Here is a 17,189-nt window from a genome sequence, read left to right on the forward strand (position 1 = left end):
CCCGCAGGTACGGCTCCCCCGCCTCAGGGTCCGGGCCCCCCGCGCAGGGAGCCCGCCACCACGCTGTGGCCGTGCCCGGGACCCGCCCAGAAGAGCCGGCAGGCGGCGTGCCCGCTGAGCGACCCGCCGGCCCCAAGCCGCGCTCCCGCGCAGCCCAAGCGGCCAACGCAGGGCGTCCCGGGGCCACCGCCAACGGGCCGGACCGCTGCCCTCCCAGGCCCCAGGAAATAACGCGCCGCTACTCAGCGCTCAGCTTCCTTCCACTAATATCTTGCAGGTGCACTACACTTCTCGTGATAAACATCGTTCACTTAAAAAAACACCCAGGCATTTAACATCGAGAAACGAGAGCGTAAACCCATCCCCTCAGATGCCAATGGTGGAATGGGCACTTCATTGAGACGAGATGCCCAGCTCTGGTAACTCTATAATAAATTACAACTCTTGTCCCAGCCTGAAGATCTCAAAAGAGCAGCCTGGAGTAGAGCTGGTAGGCCCCTGCAGTACTGCCCAGGGCCTGCACAGCACAGCCCGTGGGCAACACCAACAATGGGAATTCTCCTGTCAGCACTGCAACCCCCAACAGCATCCCACCCTTCCCTGTCTTTCTAAAGATACTGCTCTGTCATCTTCCTGTTTCCCACCACCACCACAACCCCCAAAGCAGCATCGCTGACACTGGAATCAGGAACAGATCTTTGGGAAGCCTGGAAGCTGGTTGGCATGGATGCAAACCAACAAGATGAGGAAAATCTATGAACAGTCTTTTCCCAGGGCCTAAGTGATTAAAACAACAAACTACAGGAGAAGTAAGACACACCTAATACAGCTAATAAGATTATAACACAGCACTCTGGTTTCCTTGCCAGGACACTTGTAATCGTGCCCACATTTTTAATCCCTGCTAGCAAGAGACAAACCACTGTGCATAATTACTTGCAAGCACAAGTTAACCGCTAGGTGTCTTCTTGGTAAACACAGATACTCATTTGCTTCGACTACCTAAAACTCAAGAGTGTCAGTCATCCTGTGCCAGCAGTCACTACTGATCAGCACTTCGGGATACAGCCGAGACTCAGGTCTTGAAAACTCATTCCATAACAAGTGCGCAGGGAAACAAGTTTGGTTCTCCCACCTGAGCCACACTACCCAGCCATGGCAGGTTAGCACCATGAGATTTGAAAATGCAGAGCAACATGCCAGGACCTCATGAAGCTGCCTACCCACGGCCGCACAGCAGCGGGCTCACCTGGGCATCCCGGCATCCCCAGCCGCCTCGTGCTGGACTGAGCAGGACTGCCATTCCCATCAGAGAGCTGTCAGAAGCATAAAACACACTGCCAGCCTCCCAACAAGGAGTTCCACAACTTGACCTTGTTCTCCACCGTAATAGATCTGCTTCCTCCCACCCTTACTCTTGTAGAGCACAAAATGATGACTTTTGAGTGTTATATTTTACAAACATTTATTCCCTGTGAATCCCTCAGGAGAAGGTGATACTGATGAAGGCAGGAAGAGCTCTACAACAAAGCTGTGAAACAGCTCTAAGCAAAGATTTTCTCCCGTTTATAAGTTTGGTATACAATCCATACCAAGCATTGATTTTTCCAAACACCAAGAAGAGTTAGAGCAGCAATTGATGTGTTTTACATGCTAAAGTCAAAGCAAGTTAAAGGCCAAATTTTCAAAACAAGATACTTAATTTCACTCTCATTACAGTAGTCATCAGCCGTAACAAGCAAAGAAAGACAGCACAAAGGCAACACACAAAACAAAAACAGATGAAAACTATCTTTTGTGCTCTCATGTAGTGAAAGAAGTAATATTCCTAGTAAAACTCATAAAACTATGTTTTATTCCTAGCTTTGTAGTAAGTTTTCTATTTGGAGCTGGACTAGCCACTTCCACCGAGCAAAATCTTACTCCTGTTGAGGTCAGTGACATACCTGTAACTGCATTCAACAAGGCAAAATTTCACCCTTCATTCTGCAGGCTGCCAGCTACCAAAAGAAAAGCATTACTCCAGGGAACCGTGATGCCTCAAAGGTAAATCTTCTGAATGTGAAGAAGTGCTAGATGTATATTTTGTCTGCACAGTCACTGGAAGAAAAATTGTTTTGCCAGAACTTGTTACCTACCTGTGAAAACACAGGCAGAAATGTCAGCTTTAAAAATAGCCTTCCAGCAAAAATAAAGACTGACTTCAGACCAGAGGTATATCTTCAATATCTCCACTAAATAAAGGAAGATGTTAGCATTGAGGTTTGTGTTGGTTTTTTTTTATTTATCTGCATAAACTATTTTGCCCTCACTTTTAAATTCTCTTGTTATATCCCAAGCCAGTAAGGAGTCCCTAGTAAGCATCAAATGCTAAAGGATACCACTGTCTGCAAAAAAAAAATAATTCAAAAACCAAACCAGCAGACAAACACAATGCCTCTCTTTGGGCTGTCTCTGATGAACAAGGGAAAGACTGCAACAAATCCAAAAGGAGGAACCATAGTCAGGGGACATGAAAAGGAGTGAGCTGATTATTAACTTAATTGAAAATTATTTGGGGGCTGACAGCTTCCAGACTCCACCTAGTAGGCCATTCTGTACTAAAGGCTGTTCTTAATCCACAGGTGGCTTCTGCAGTTCACCTTTTGAAATCTGGAAGTATTTGCTACTTGCCTTGGGAATGCTGCAACATCGGTTTGGCCAAAGCATAACCTCACGCTCACCAATTAGTGCTAATACAAGGAAATTGAAGCTAAAAATGTTGAAAGCATATTAAAAAGTGGTTCTCAGAAAAAGACAAAAAGGGAGAAGGAACACTGAGAAATCACTCTGTAAGAGAGTAAGATAGATGACTTAGTTGTCTGCTGAGCTGGGTCAATGAAAATAAATTATTAAGGAACAGCTTCACAAATCAATGGAAAGGTTATCTGGAAGTACCCAAGAAAGTGAAACTAACACAGAAAGGACCATGGGATTATGGTTTCTAAGTTCTGAATAAATATGTTCTGTTTTTATTACTTCCCATTATTGCTATAAAGAAATATTGCACAGCCCAGTTGACAATATGTTTTTCCTCCTCTTCTCATTACAGGCCTTGAGACAAAAATAGGCTATCTGAACAGGAGTGCCTCACTGCACTGGGGACTGTTCCCAAAGAGCCATTGTTTTTCCTCTTCCTGTAACTGGGCTTGCTGGCCGTTCCTGTTTTCTCTATCTCAATTCATACACGTCTCTCAGAAAGAAAGATATATATAAAGCTGGACAGGCAAAAAGCACAACACTAAAGAAGAACATGGCAGTAAAGAATTCTGTTTTCACGCTCAGAGAAAGTGGAAGCCGAAAACACCAGTGTCAATGACATGAGAACTCTCAGCAAGAACAGATAATTACATAACATGAATTCATCCTCATGACAATGACTCTAATGATAGGAAATGGAACAAACTCAGCATTCTATTTACATTGACAGTGCAGTCTCAAAGCCTGAAATTGCCCAATGTCTTTTAAATAAAGAAATACAAAAATTACTGACTGCCTTACAGTACTTTCAAAACACCTCTCTGCCAAATTTAAAGTTTACCAATAAAATATCTCAATGTGAAATTTGGAAAAGACACAGCAATTACTTCATGGCACTATTGAGGGATATAATTATAGAGCTGTCACAAAATTAAGCAGAAACAATGAGCTAATTAATGTCTTGGCCATATAACAGTGAAGGATTGGTTAAAGAAAAATATTATTTAGTAAACTACTACCAAACAAACCTAACTGGTCTCGTACTCTTGCTCTGCAGGAACTGCTACACCCCTACAACAGTACATAAAAGCAAAAAGACCCCTCTCTCAATTTTGTACTTTCACATATATCAGGAAAAAGTAGAGCACAGTAAAGGCAGCAGCACAAAACAGCCAATTCCACAGCAGGAATGCCAGAATCTGCACCATTTGAGGCACACTTCACAGCCCCCCACAGCCCAGCAACTTGCAACTTGGAAAGCTTGGTAGAACTACAATCACCTCTTAGCTCTGACCTACTAAGCAAGTCCCATACCGGATTTGTAAAAAAAACTGCCAACACGACTTCTATGACCCAGATATTTTGCATAATACACATAGTTTTAGTAGTAGTAGTACTAGCAATAGTGTTTTAAAGGTTATTGCTGTACTGTTTTAGCTCTGGCAGAGTTGCTTGGGAAGGCAGTGCAACCTCCCACTGACTTCACTGGGCTTCTTAGACAGATCCTCCTCATCAGCCATGTTTTTATCTTGAGCATATTTCACAGTTTCCGAGAATGTTTTAGCAGAAACACCTAACGGTGACATGACATCTGAATTTAACATATCCAAGTGTACTCAGTTCACAAAAACTGGATAAATAGTGGAAAAAAAAAAAAAAAAAAGAGGCAACAAGTGCCTCCAGTTGCACACATGTTACTGCAGTGTGCAGAAATACGGTATTGCCCTCAAATCCGTTCTCGAAGATTTACATCCCTAATCAAACTGTGAACCAACTGTCAACAACAGTGTAATGGCACCGACATACAAATCCCATAGGCCAATATTTTCTTACTTTAAAGTATATGCTATTTTCAAGTCAGAAAGTTATACTGCAAATTCCATACACCCGCTTTCCTTTAAAAGGTAGATGGTTATGAATAAACCACTATCACTGTAATTAAAAAAAAAAACAACTTTCAAATCAAGAGATAGACCTGTTGAAATTCTTTTTTTATCACCTATGGTATATATCAGTGTCCTTCATAAAATCTGGGACTTGCAGAATTCAGATCATCTTACAGCATTAGATGGATGGGTATTTATAAACTAAAATCAGGAAAGATCAGTGTCTGTCTCCAGACTAGGAAGTGTGCATGCTAGCTATTATTCTGCTCTTTCAACTTGTAAGCCAGAGGCACAAAATGGGAGGAAGGACTACTCTGCATTTAAACCATTTTGCCATCAATTTATGTATTACAAAGCATTCATGTATCCATCCACACCACTGAAGCTGCAAATGCGGTTTCTGGTAGTGAAAACATATGCATCCTGTAATTCCTTTACCGTAACATTTACATAATATATTTTAGAAATATAAGGTTCTGTATTATACTGGCACAGGGGAATTTCAATCATAAAATAAGTGTCATTTCCCACATGAATCTAAAAAGAAGTTCTTTATCTTTAAAAACAACAGTAACCTAACGATCCAACTTAAAACTCCAAGTAGTATTTTTTTAAAAAAAGAAAAACTGAATTGGAATAACCAAATGCTATTTGTTAAAATCAGTCTTATGTGGTTGCTTCAATTAATATTAATTTTGAACACTGTGTTTCCATACAAAGACATTTGAGAGACCATAACAAAATAACTATGCACTCTTCCAAAAAGCACAGAGCTATTTATTAACCAGCCTCTTGCACATTAAAGACATTTTGTTTGATTAACTGCACACATACATAAGCCAAGTGATGCAGGAGCGGAGTGAGATGACCTACGTCAGCAGCATCAAACCAGGATCAGCCTCCCACAAACCCAGCACCATGTCTGGGGCAGCACAGGGAGAGCAAGCACGGTGGCCGGCACATCGATCACTCCGAATCGCCTGCTCCATCTCATCCCCTGCCACCAGCAAGGTACATTTCACACCCAGAACACTCCCTACTCTCTCCTGCATCACACACCTGCATGACTTCAGAATTCTTGTTACTTGTCTTGCCTGTTTTAGTGGAAGCAGGCTGGAGGTGCCTGTTGGTTCTGCAGCCAAATGGTAACACGGGCTGTCCCGCATGTGGCAGGTTTTGGGCATTTTCCTCAAGAACACAGCCACATGGCAAACCTTGGGATGAGTCCCACAACAGATTCAAAACCGGGAGCTACTTATAACAATGGCAAAAAGGACACATGCACATCAGTGGAAAACATTCCCACAATGACAGGTCATTATTAACTTTACATGTGTGAATATATATATATAAAATGTTTTATATATATATATGTATATATAAAAGAACCATGATTATTAGTATCATCCATGACAACATCTAGAAAAAAGCAATGCCCATGACTCAGCAAGGGAAGCAACCGCTTTCCTCTAACATCAAATTCAGCTGATGCAAATGGTTTCAGGGAGGAAAAGCTACCCAGAGGAGCTCTCCCTCACGAGGGATGCTGCAGACACCCAGTCTAGAGCTTCTTACAGCTCGGATGCCTTAACATCTACTGCACAGTGAGGGAAAATACACTGGCACCTTATTACTGCTAAGGTTCTCACTTTTCACAATCAGATACATTATTTTTCACTTCCCCTTCAAAAGCAGCTGCTGCGGGGTCCTGGTTGCAAAGGGTGGCATTTTCCTTCCCCAGAAATAGCTGGATAAAGCAGTGGGTAAAATGAGCCTTGAGAGACCACCCTGGTGAGAACCTCATGGATTAGGGCATATATATATGGTCAGTAGTAACATTATTACTAATAGCATTTGCTCCAGCCAATGAGCTCCTCCACTCAGCTTGGCTAACCTGCCCCAGTCTGGGCACCCCCCTCCCCGTTTGCCCCCATCACCAAACTCTAGATTTCGAAGTTCTTGCCCATTTGCATGATGACCGCTTTGTTGCGTGAATAATTATGAATGAGGAGTCTGGATGCGACCTTGCACATGTCAAATGGATCTGTCCAGTTAAATCTGAACTTAATTACCAGAAGCAGAAAAGGCCATTCACATCACCTGCTCTGAGCTGGCACACCATCCGACTCCCCTGAACCCCCAGTATCCCCTGCTCGCCCCACAGAGGCTGCCTACCGCAGCAGAGCCCATCAGGGCAGCTTCAGCAAAATTCAGCGTGGGGCACCTTACCATCAGCTGCCTGCTGCGTCAACAGGCACGCACCTAGCAAGGCAAATCGAAGTTGTAATTATGTGGATTGCTTCATCTTGCATCTGACTTGAGGGCAAACAAAAAGGGACATGAATACAGATATCGAAGAACACATTATGCAGAGTTCCACTTTCGACAGCAAGCTAGAACTCAGATTTTGATGGCCTGATCACTTCAGCTCGGTAATGGCGAGCTGTGGCAATGCTGTGACAATCACATGCTTCTCTGCAAGGATGAGAAAATTATAGAAGAACATGTGAAAACAGGGCTGCTGGTGCAGCACGGACTGAAGGAGCGCGCCCTGGCACAGCACCTCCAGGGACCCACACCTCTGAAATCACCCAGTCACAGACAGTCACGGCACTGCCGTGCCGGGGCTGCACGGAGCAGCAGGCACTGCCAGCTCCGTGTGAGGGTGGATGCCTGGCTCCTCTCAACGCAACGTGAGGCATGGGGCAAGGACAGTGCTGGAAAACTACTCCAGCATCTGTTGCAAGACAGGAAATAAAGCTGACTGTTTCTGTTCAAAGCTTTCCATTTCTCAAAGAATCTCAAACCCAAAGTAGAGTATTTTCTGTTTCAATACACTCAGGCCTTACGTTTTATTTATCAGTCATGCCCTTCCAAGATAGTAAAAACTCGTATGACTTAACAGAAAATACAATGAATCTAAAGTAATTTCTTTTCATTATTTACGTAAAAATCGAAATCCTAGACAAAGGTGTCTTAAACTCTCTCTGCTCTGTCACCATCTGAGGTATACAAGATACCTGCTGTGCACTAATACAAGAGCAAAATGATTCTTCAGCGTACAGCCAAAGTAATCAAATTTAGGAGACGTTTTCCTTGATTTAACAGAGATGACTACACATACAGTGCTCAGCAGCACAGAAACATGATGCAAAATTAATCACATCAATCTCACCCAAGCTAAATAAATATATGTGTCTTTAGACACAAAGGAAAAGCTCCAAATTAGTCACTGGTATTAAAAAAGAGGAACAAAACCTGAATGACTATGTTTTATTTTATGAAAGATGTGAAAAATGTCTTTGAGACCATTTTTTAATCAGCATTTGCTATAGTTTATTGTTATGCTTGTTCATCTTGAATCATGGTATTCACATAGCTAACAATAATCACAAAAAACAACGCACTAACAGCCCCTGTTTCAAACAGCTGCTTCTGCGCCAAACCTCAGCCAGAAGAACTGCCATGAGTGATGGAGGGAGCAAGGCCATTCCAGTGTGAGATGGCAGCGAGGTGGCAGGGTTTAAGCCTAGCTTTCCTCCCCCCTCCATCAAGAGCTGGGTTTGGTGATGAATTTTGCTAATGCTCATTTTGTTCATGGAATCCCCAATGCCTGAATGACCCAGCTGGTGTAATGGTGTAACGCTGCTTCAGCGCATGCTTGCATACAACTTTTCTCTCATTTTTAGCCTTTTGCTGTGAGTGATAAAGATGAAGTTAGGGGAGGATGAAAAAGGTATCATTTTTTGTTACTGCAGCAACCAGAAGGTCTGTGCTTACAGGGCAGGGAGCTGCAACACCATCACACCTGCAGCTCTGTGGCAGAAACCCCAGCCGCTACCAGCACAGGGTCTTGGGGCAACCAAGCAAAACCAGCTACAGGGACACTGCTGGTGCAACACACAAAGGCACAGGAGATCACCCACAGGCTGCTATCTCAGCTTAGTAAACTTATATTTAAAAAGAAAACAAGTAAGCAGCAGCCTGGCATGGAAGGTACAGTGAGTGTGTCAGCACCTTCCCCTGCATCACCACAAACGGTAGCTACAGGGGGTTTCCAGCTTGGCCAGTCAGATCTTTAATAATTTTTGTTTCTGGGTTATGGATTGGGTCATAACCCACTACCTTGCTAAGTTTTTGTTTATGGCTGTTGCACGGCTGAGCTACATGAACTACATCTGAGGTCCCATCTTACACAGAATAATCAAGGAAAGTCTCCGAGGCAGAACAAACACAGACCCCTCTGTGTTACTCCCTTGCATCCTAGTTTTCCTCATGGTCTCACATCGTAAGAGCTGCCAGATTGCTCTTGTTCCAACACCACATGCCTGTGCCTCGCTCTTGGCTTGTTCTGCCTCAGTCAGGCCACAGGAGTGGCATTGCCCCCTGCACCAGCCAAACCCTGCGCACAGGGCTCACAGGCTGGTCTCCGGTACAGGCTCCTTCCTGACCGAGAAGTGACCTGTGCCCTTTTTGCTCACTGTGTAGGCAACCTTTCCTATGCTCAACTGGTGCCACATCACAGAACGCATAACCGTCACATTCCCATTAATTCTTCTTACAGACCAAATGGCCTCTATATCCATGCAAGACAAAAATGGATCACTTTCCCTAAAACACCTGCCGCAACAGAATAAAAATACCGAAGCTAGCATGTCAAAGGACCACAGGTGTGGACCAAAAATTTTACACCACTTTTTAAAGTATCTAAAGCATTGAGGTTACATCCCTGTCGTTAGTTACTTTATAAACATTCTTGACTTTTAAACAATCCAAAATAACAGCATTAAGAATGACGCTATAGGAAAACCCAATATTAAAAAGTGCTCAGGCCCATTTAATGGTGCCACTTGTGCCAAGCTCCAGTTCTGCAGCTCCTCATCTTGTTTTCTTTCTAGAGGAGAGCCACGGCAGAGCTTCCCGCTGCCAAGCAGACAGTGAGGGTGCGAGCCCACGTGCTCGGGGAGCTCAGGCAGGCACAACAGCTGAGCCAGCTCCTGGGGCAAGGAGACCCAGTGATCCCACGCTGGCCCCTGCAAGCCCCAGCACTGCTCCGATTAACTCGCAGCACTGCACAGCAACTGTGGAGGCTTGCATAATACCCAAAACATTTCTCATCGTTGCCTACCCTCCACTACTTTTATCTGCTTTCCCATAGTATTTCTCACATGGGAGACTCCTGCCTATCCTCCAGTTCTCCTCAATGCATCCCCTTTCCCATTAACACACCTGTGCAAGCCACCCAAACTGAACACCACAGTGAAGGAATTTTTAGAAAAACATCAAAAGACTACCACCTTCCTTGTACTCTCACTCTTACCTCTAAAAGCCAGTTAAAAATACCAAATATGAAACTTTAAAATTCTACTCTTACAAAACCCCACGGAATATTCGGAATGTAGCTTCTGAAAAGATTTGAGAAAAAGCAGTTTTCATAAAAATGGTGATTAAAGACAGATTGCTTAGAAGTTGTAGAGAACAAAACAAGCCAACAAACTCAAAGCAATGATTTTGCCAGTCACGCAGAAAAATGAGTGAAAGAAGTTCAGATTCTTATATTTTAGTTACCACTGTTAGCTGTATTTAATTAGAAGAACTGAAGAGATCTGCCTCTACTTTTCAGAAAAAGATTCTATCATTAAAGATTTATTTATGGAATATATTTGCACATAAATACAGAAGCACAATAAAATGCTGATAAGCAGCAAGCAAGATATCTTCCCAGGGACTTTCTTCTAAGCAGTCTGCAAAGCTAAGTCATAGCGGCAAGCGCCTGCTCCCAGAACATTTTTAACTGTTCCACATAAAAAAGCTGAAAAGCTCATAATTACATTATCAGTATCATGGGCCCGCTACCTTTGATTTTTCACTGCTTGTGGAAGAAGTCTCAGTCCATTTAAGTTTGCCTAGGTATTTGAGCACTGAAGGATTCCCGTATGAAGTTACATACGGAAAGGATTTCACTGAAAACCAACAGTGATCGTACAACGTCAAGAATGCTGTGCAGGTACTAATAAAGTTGTTCAAACACTGGAAGAAACATTTTTTGTTCCAATTTTTTTTCAAAGCTTCAGAGTCTCACAGGAAAAAAAAAAAAAAAAAAAGACTAGAGCTTATTTCTCACAAGTAAATCATGCTGTGTTTATCAGTACGTGCAGCTGACAGGACCTTTCTCCCATGGAAACCAGATGGCACAAGCAACACCGAAACAGCCAGTGTCAGTCAGGAAGGCGAGCACAGACCCTCGGGGATCAGCGAGGAGGAGGAAGGGCAGGCGGTTCCACAGCACCAGCCCCAGAGCAGCCACCATCCCGCCTGCGCCTCTCCAAGTGAACTCGGCAGATGTTGGAGCACCGGCTCTCGGGCGCCTGCGCACCCGGAGACACTTACTTTCTATGGTGAATCCAGGCCTAATTACTGCTGCCTTCAGCTTGGCAACCTGCTCGGAAAACCTGACATATCTGCCTGGTTCAGTGAGCTCCCAGAGCCTGCATGTTCCTCCACGGTGCCCCTGGGAGTGTGGAGTTTAAGGGCTCAAGACCTCGGGTATATCTAGGCCCAATTAACGCAGAAAACTTCATTTTCTCCTACAGCATTTTACTTCAATTTAAAAGAAAACCTTATCTCCTTGAAGACTGTGTAGAAGTCACTGCAGCAGATAACGTCACTGCAATGCCAGAGCTAAAGCGGCCTCAGGAGCACGCTCCCATCCCACGTGCCCTGCAGTGGGCTGACCTGACCCACGGTGGGCTTCGTGGTGCACCCATGGACCACCCTCCCCCCGTGCAAAGCGGGGAGCCTGCGGTTGAAGGATCACTGAGGGAGGAGCACCGAGGGCCTTGCGGGACCAAGCTGAGCAGTTCTGATCCCTTTTTTAGAAGGAAAAATTCCCATTAACTTCTCTGGAAGCAGGATTGGGCCCAGGGCCCAAAAATGCTCTGGGTTCCCAAGCCCTTACTCACCGCTCCCAGTCGGACTCGCCTGCACGGGAGCCAGCAGTGCAGTAGGAATGTGGGGAGCCGCTCCAGGTGGCACGGGCAGCAGCGGCTGCAAGAGGCCAGCATCCGGCACCGCGCTGCTCTCATTCCTCCAGCCTGCACCGCCGGCGTCCACACCCAAGCTCGGCCAGAAGAACAATTCCATGCTTCGTACTTGCTGCGTTAAATGCCATGCATATACTTCATAAATGCTGTCTCTCTCTGTCTGTGGGCACGCATAAAGGGTGAACACAGATGCCATCAACTGAGCTTCCCATGCAGGCTCTTCAGTCAAACTTGACCTTACAGCCACACAAGTCAGGACACATTATTTACAAAGCTTTCAACATTTTACTTTTCTCTGCAAATAATACCTGCTCCAAGTTCAAGCCCAAAAGTATTTTGCCTTGCCAGATGATCTGCAACTGTCTCATGACTTACTGCATTGTTATCATCACAAAGCTTAGCAAACTGGGCTGCTAAGTCTATTAATCTTCTGAAACACAAAGTCTGCAACCGTAGAAACAAAACATCTCACTACAAGATACATAAAATGTGGTATAGCAAGATAAGGGGAAAATTCAGTGCACACTCTGTTAATTTTCTTCTGTGTCACAGCAAACAAGACTGACGCGCTTTTGTAAGAACTCTGAATGTAACGCTACTGACAAGTATGTAAGTGAAAAAAACTCCCTTTATCACAGCAGCCTCCCTCAGGGGCAGACAGCAAGGTACGCACTTCCAATAGGAAAAACTGGACCGTATGCAGAAGTTTAAACCACCACCTGTAAATTGAAAGGAAGAACTGACAAAATGAGTCAAACGCAGCTGGGCTAGCAACGGAGGGCCATGCAACAGCTCACTTTTCAAAATGTCAAATGACTAGACATATTTTAACCTGTATAGTACTTATTTATTTTTGTTGTGCTGAAATGCATTCCGATTCAGCCACCGATATACAGCTTGCATATTTATGTCCCCAGATATTTTTCTGTGAAAACAAATACTTGGCATATTTGCCAAAAGCATAAGGTCCTAAGAGCAACACAGGCAGTTGCATGCTTTCTGACAGTGCTCAAATAAGGGCTGGGAGCTCTTTCTCTCCAAGACTGCTCACTGGCAGTGATGAGCAGCTGCCGAGGGATCGGGACTGCAGGACATGCAGACCCAGGGGCTAAGCGGGCAGCCTGGCTGCAGCACACGCTGGCCCATGCCCCATGCTGAGTTAATGCCAATTATACACTTGGCGTAGGGAAATGATAATCCAGCTACACAAAACTCACAGCCAGCTGTGGTTTACTCAGTCCTGGCTTCCTTGGTTTTCCAGTGTAACCTATAGATTCAAACAAGATGAACTTGAAGCGCACTGTTTAGCATCCTAGTGACAGAAGTATTTTTTTACCTTACAAACTGCTGCTGATATTTCTAATTAATGCCAAAAAGCAATTATCCCATTGAAAATTCAAGCTGCACTTAGCGAGGACAGATTATATCCATCGCAAACTTTGGCTTCTTTTCTTTATAGTACATCTAAAGGGAGTTTTCCCAGCTACCTAAAATAAAGATCTCTTGGGTAAAAATATTCTTTTATACATTTGTATGCTGCATTGCTGATTTGAAACATGAGTTATTTCACAGAGTACTAGCTGACAGTAAGTAGACATAAAAAAAAAAAAAAAAATGGATCCCAAAGGAAAAGCAATTCTCCTGATAGGTAGCTGGATTTCATCCTGAGGTCAGCATGCATCAAACCCTCATGCAGTCATCAAACAGCCCAACGGGCACAAGCAGCCTTGCACGCGTTGACCTGCACCAGCTCAGCGCTGCTGCCATCGCCGTCCTGCTGCTCCCACTGAAGCTATGGAAGACATTTCAAATCAGCCTCAGCGCAGGACAATTTACTGCTGGTTCTGAATGCACCTAACAGTGTAAAACATTTGTCACTGGCTTTATTCTCCAAGCAAAGTGATGACTAAGACATTCACCCTACACAGACCACTGAAGGGAGAACAGGAAGGGGTGACGTGGACTGCTCACTCGCTTGAACGTCCTTAACAGGAACCACAGTCCCTTATAAAACGCCATATGCAAAACCTTCACCTCTCAATTCTATTAAATGTGTACATTTTTTATCTTGGCATGTATTAAGAGTTTCATCACAAATGTGGCACAGTTTTACTGGTCCCTTCTCTTTCCTTGTTAATTGCGCGAACTCTCATTGACACCAATGGGAATTACAACTGCACATATTCACAGCAGAAGAGACTCCAAATGTCACCAAGGATAGCAATAAAAATCCATTCACGTTTATTCTTTCAGTAAATAATTATGGGGTAGTAGGAGGGAAATATTCTTTACTTTGCTGCATTACTTGGGAAGCTAAGTTTACAACACATAACTGATAATAAAATAAAATGAAAAAATAATAATCATAGGCAACTGCTCTAATCCCTAAGGAACACAAACAGTGGAGACCACTGCATGCACAAGCAAAGGAAAGCCCCAGAGCCCCTGCCTGCCCTGGGTCCTCCTGCTGCCCCCTCTGCCCTGCACGGGGCTATAACTAGCAGGAGGGATCTGAACGTTGAGATCCCTAGGGAAGCAATCAAACCCAGCCAGACTCCACACCTTACAGATGTTAGGCAGATAAAGCAATTAACCAAAATCCTGGACCTACAAACCTGAGCTTTGCTCACACTCCAGCAGATCTCTGAACCCACCGCGTTTGCGTGTGGGGTTATTCTGCCACCACTTACAAATGAACAACAGTACCAAAGCAGATCATTTCGGGCAACACCTGATCACTGACATCAGTACCCTTCCTTGTTCACACTGGGAATCCATCTAACAACACACAAAATAAAACCACAGTAAAATTCCTTCTGGACAGGACTAGTTGCAGGAATGTTTTTAGAAATATCCATAGTTACAGAAGTCATCCCCAGCATGGACAAAAATTATAAAAACATGACAACAAAAGGGAACAGAACTTTGCATTTCATCTTAATGAGCTGGTCTTCAAAGCATTTGCATTTAAAACAGGCGTAAGGCAAAGTTACTGCAAGGTGTCTTTTATAATCCAACAGGTGTGACTTCCTCTGTGTTAGTGGCATCAGAGAAATGATGTGCTAGAGAAATTATGTTCCCAGTTTATACACGCAGTTCCCAAGTAGCAATCATCCTCTATTCTGGACATCAAGAGGCGCTAAGGCTCATCCTCCTAATTACAGGCATTCCTGTGCCATTACCACCTTCGCATTAAAGCTGAAGCAGCAGAATAAAACAAGTACTTAAAGGAAACAGAGACAAAAGCGTATGTTTTAATCTGAACTGGCCACAAGACCTTCATCTACACCACATGTATAAGAACCTTTACTGTGGCCACATAAACGATCCTGGACAGTATGGTAAAAAACACACCATTTTACCAGTCTGTCTCCTCTGGGAAACCAAAATAACGGCCCTGTGGACCCTTTTGACTATTTAATGTTTGTTTCGGCTGCTTGATGTGATGCATCACCATGTGTATCACCATATACACCTATGTATACTAGGTGTCCAGTATACTCGGGCTCTAAATTCAGGGAAGTCAGATTTGCATCTGACACAGAATGCAAAGTGATGCAGCTTGGACACTGTTCAAAGGCCACAGAACAACTACACTCACCAGTCCTCTAAAAATCCCTTGGAGAACAGGCTACAGCAAATGACATTACACATTCTTCCCAACAGTATCTTTCTTGCTTGTGAAATTTTGGAACGCTGCATTTTCAGTGCTCCTGCAACATGCAAACTGGACAAGCACCAGAAACCTCCATGCAAAACCAGTTCTAAAAGAAACCAACAGAAGCACCTGCTACTTTCTAATGCCTGTCACTGTGCGGTATTTGTCATAGAGGCATACAAAAATGTTTGTTTATTAACCCTTGGCCTCGCTGTAGGAAGCAGAATATAGATAAACTCGCTAATTACTACCTAGTGATACTACAAGATGATGAACAGCATCTGACACTTTGTGAAGCAACAAAGTAGTGGCATTCAAGAGGTGGAGTAACACAAAACAAAATTAACCTCTTCCCAAAACTGAAAATGAATGTCTACATTTAAGGCCTGATACAGCTTGATTCACACTTATTTCTGATTATACCGTTGAACTTCCCACAGCAGAATGAACTAACAGCTCTTCCAGTCTCAAGTAAAATCAGCAAAACACCCTGAAATTTTTACATGCCCCACCAGCACGGCACCGCCAGCAGCAGCAAAGGTCTGCGTGCCCCTCGCTGACCAGTCCAGCACCAAGCCTTACCAGCACTGCACCCCACTGAGGTGCCTGCCATGCGGCCACTGCGATGCCAAGGCACTCCAGGAACCACGCGGCACCCTACTAAACCCCCATTCAAGCATCTTTCTTAGGATTACGCTTTCGCCATCTCCCAAGTCTCACCAGGACAAACTGGGCCGAAAACCCTCGGACACACTGTATGCTGACGGCAGCCAGCCAGTGAAAGAGTAACTTCTTGGGCCTGACTGCCTACAGAAAAACCTGTGAGTAAAGACTGAATTATGATTACTTCTGCAATTAGATGACAATAAACAAGAGAAATTTTAAATTAAGAGTTCTCTGCTTTCACTAATTAAACTGTTTTGTTGATACTGCTGAAGACTGATACTAGTCATTATTACCTCATTAATCCACCAGATCTAAATCTCCTAATGCCTTCTGCCACGAGGGTGAAGAACATGAATTAGGCATTTGCCTAGGAGGGTCTGGGCTGTCAGCAGGCACTGGATACATCCGAGCTGGCGGTTTCCCATGTTTGCAATACAGCTTTCAGCCCAGAAAAACAAGAAGCTCATGCCTATCTGGCACGTGGCACAGCCATGCTTCACAACACTTCTGAGACAACGAGCATAAAGGAGGATTTTCCGCGTAAATGAAAAGAAATCACAAAGCAAGGCTGTTCCCACCACAGGGAATGCTGGCGCTGTGCAGTGCATGTATGGAAACCATACCCTCCTCTGCAGCTGAGGGGAGTTTTCACAGGACAGCTTTAACACCGTTTCCTTACTCAAGTGAATTACAAATTGCTCACATCATGCCCCAACTTTGCCCACCAATTCAACTGCCTCATGGTAAAACAGAACATCTTTGGACTCAGACCCCTGCCCACCATTCAAAATAAATTTAATCCAACGATGGCTTTAAGGAAATGAGACAATAAATATGCCCTGTCACTTCATCTTTCATATCATATCAGAGTACGAAATCTGTAGCCTGTAGCCCAAGTAAGTAACAGCAGCACAATCCTACACTTTTAGGTGTCGCGTAAACTACACAGGCTCCACAATAACCGCTATTTCATACGTACAACGTGCAGGCTGTAACTTTTCAAAATTTTCTCAGGTCTAGAGACTAACTGGTTATGAAACTTTGAACATTCAGTCATCACCATTGCTCTTCTATTTAAACATCTTCTGTTTCAACTAAGGCTGAAGAAGTTATGTAGCTTAGAAAGCCCAGCTTTTAAATCCAGGGCAGTCCAATTCCATTTTAGTTTTCAGTCTACATCTGCTCCGAAGCCTGCCG

General features: G+C 44.0%; 2 protein-coding genes across 20 annotated transcripts in view; both read right to left on the minus strand.

Annotated features, from left to right (window-relative positions):
* The window catches only part of MBNL1 (muscleblind like splicing regulator 1), a 111,571-nt gene that overhangs the window by 83,140 nt on the left and 11,242 nt on the right, over window positions 1–17,189 (minus strand). The window lies entirely within an intron of this gene.
* Window positions 8,939–17,189, minus strand: part of LOC102058242 (arylacetamide deacetylase) — a 74,498-nt gene continuing 66,247 nt past the window's right edge. Inside the window, exon 6 of the transcript XR_008734408.1 lies at window positions 8,939–8,953. The gene's annotated coding sequence lies outside the window, so the exon portion shown is untranslated. The remainder of the gene's footprint in view (window positions 8,954–17,189) is intronic.

Source organism: Falco cherrug, chromosome 11 (assembly GCF_023634085.1).
Source record: "Falco cherrug isolate bFalChe1 chromosome 11, bFalChe1.pri, whole genome shotgun sequence".
NCBI classification, from domain to species: domain Eukaryota; kingdom Metazoa; phylum Chordata; class Aves; order Falconiformes; family Falconidae; genus Falco; species Falco cherrug.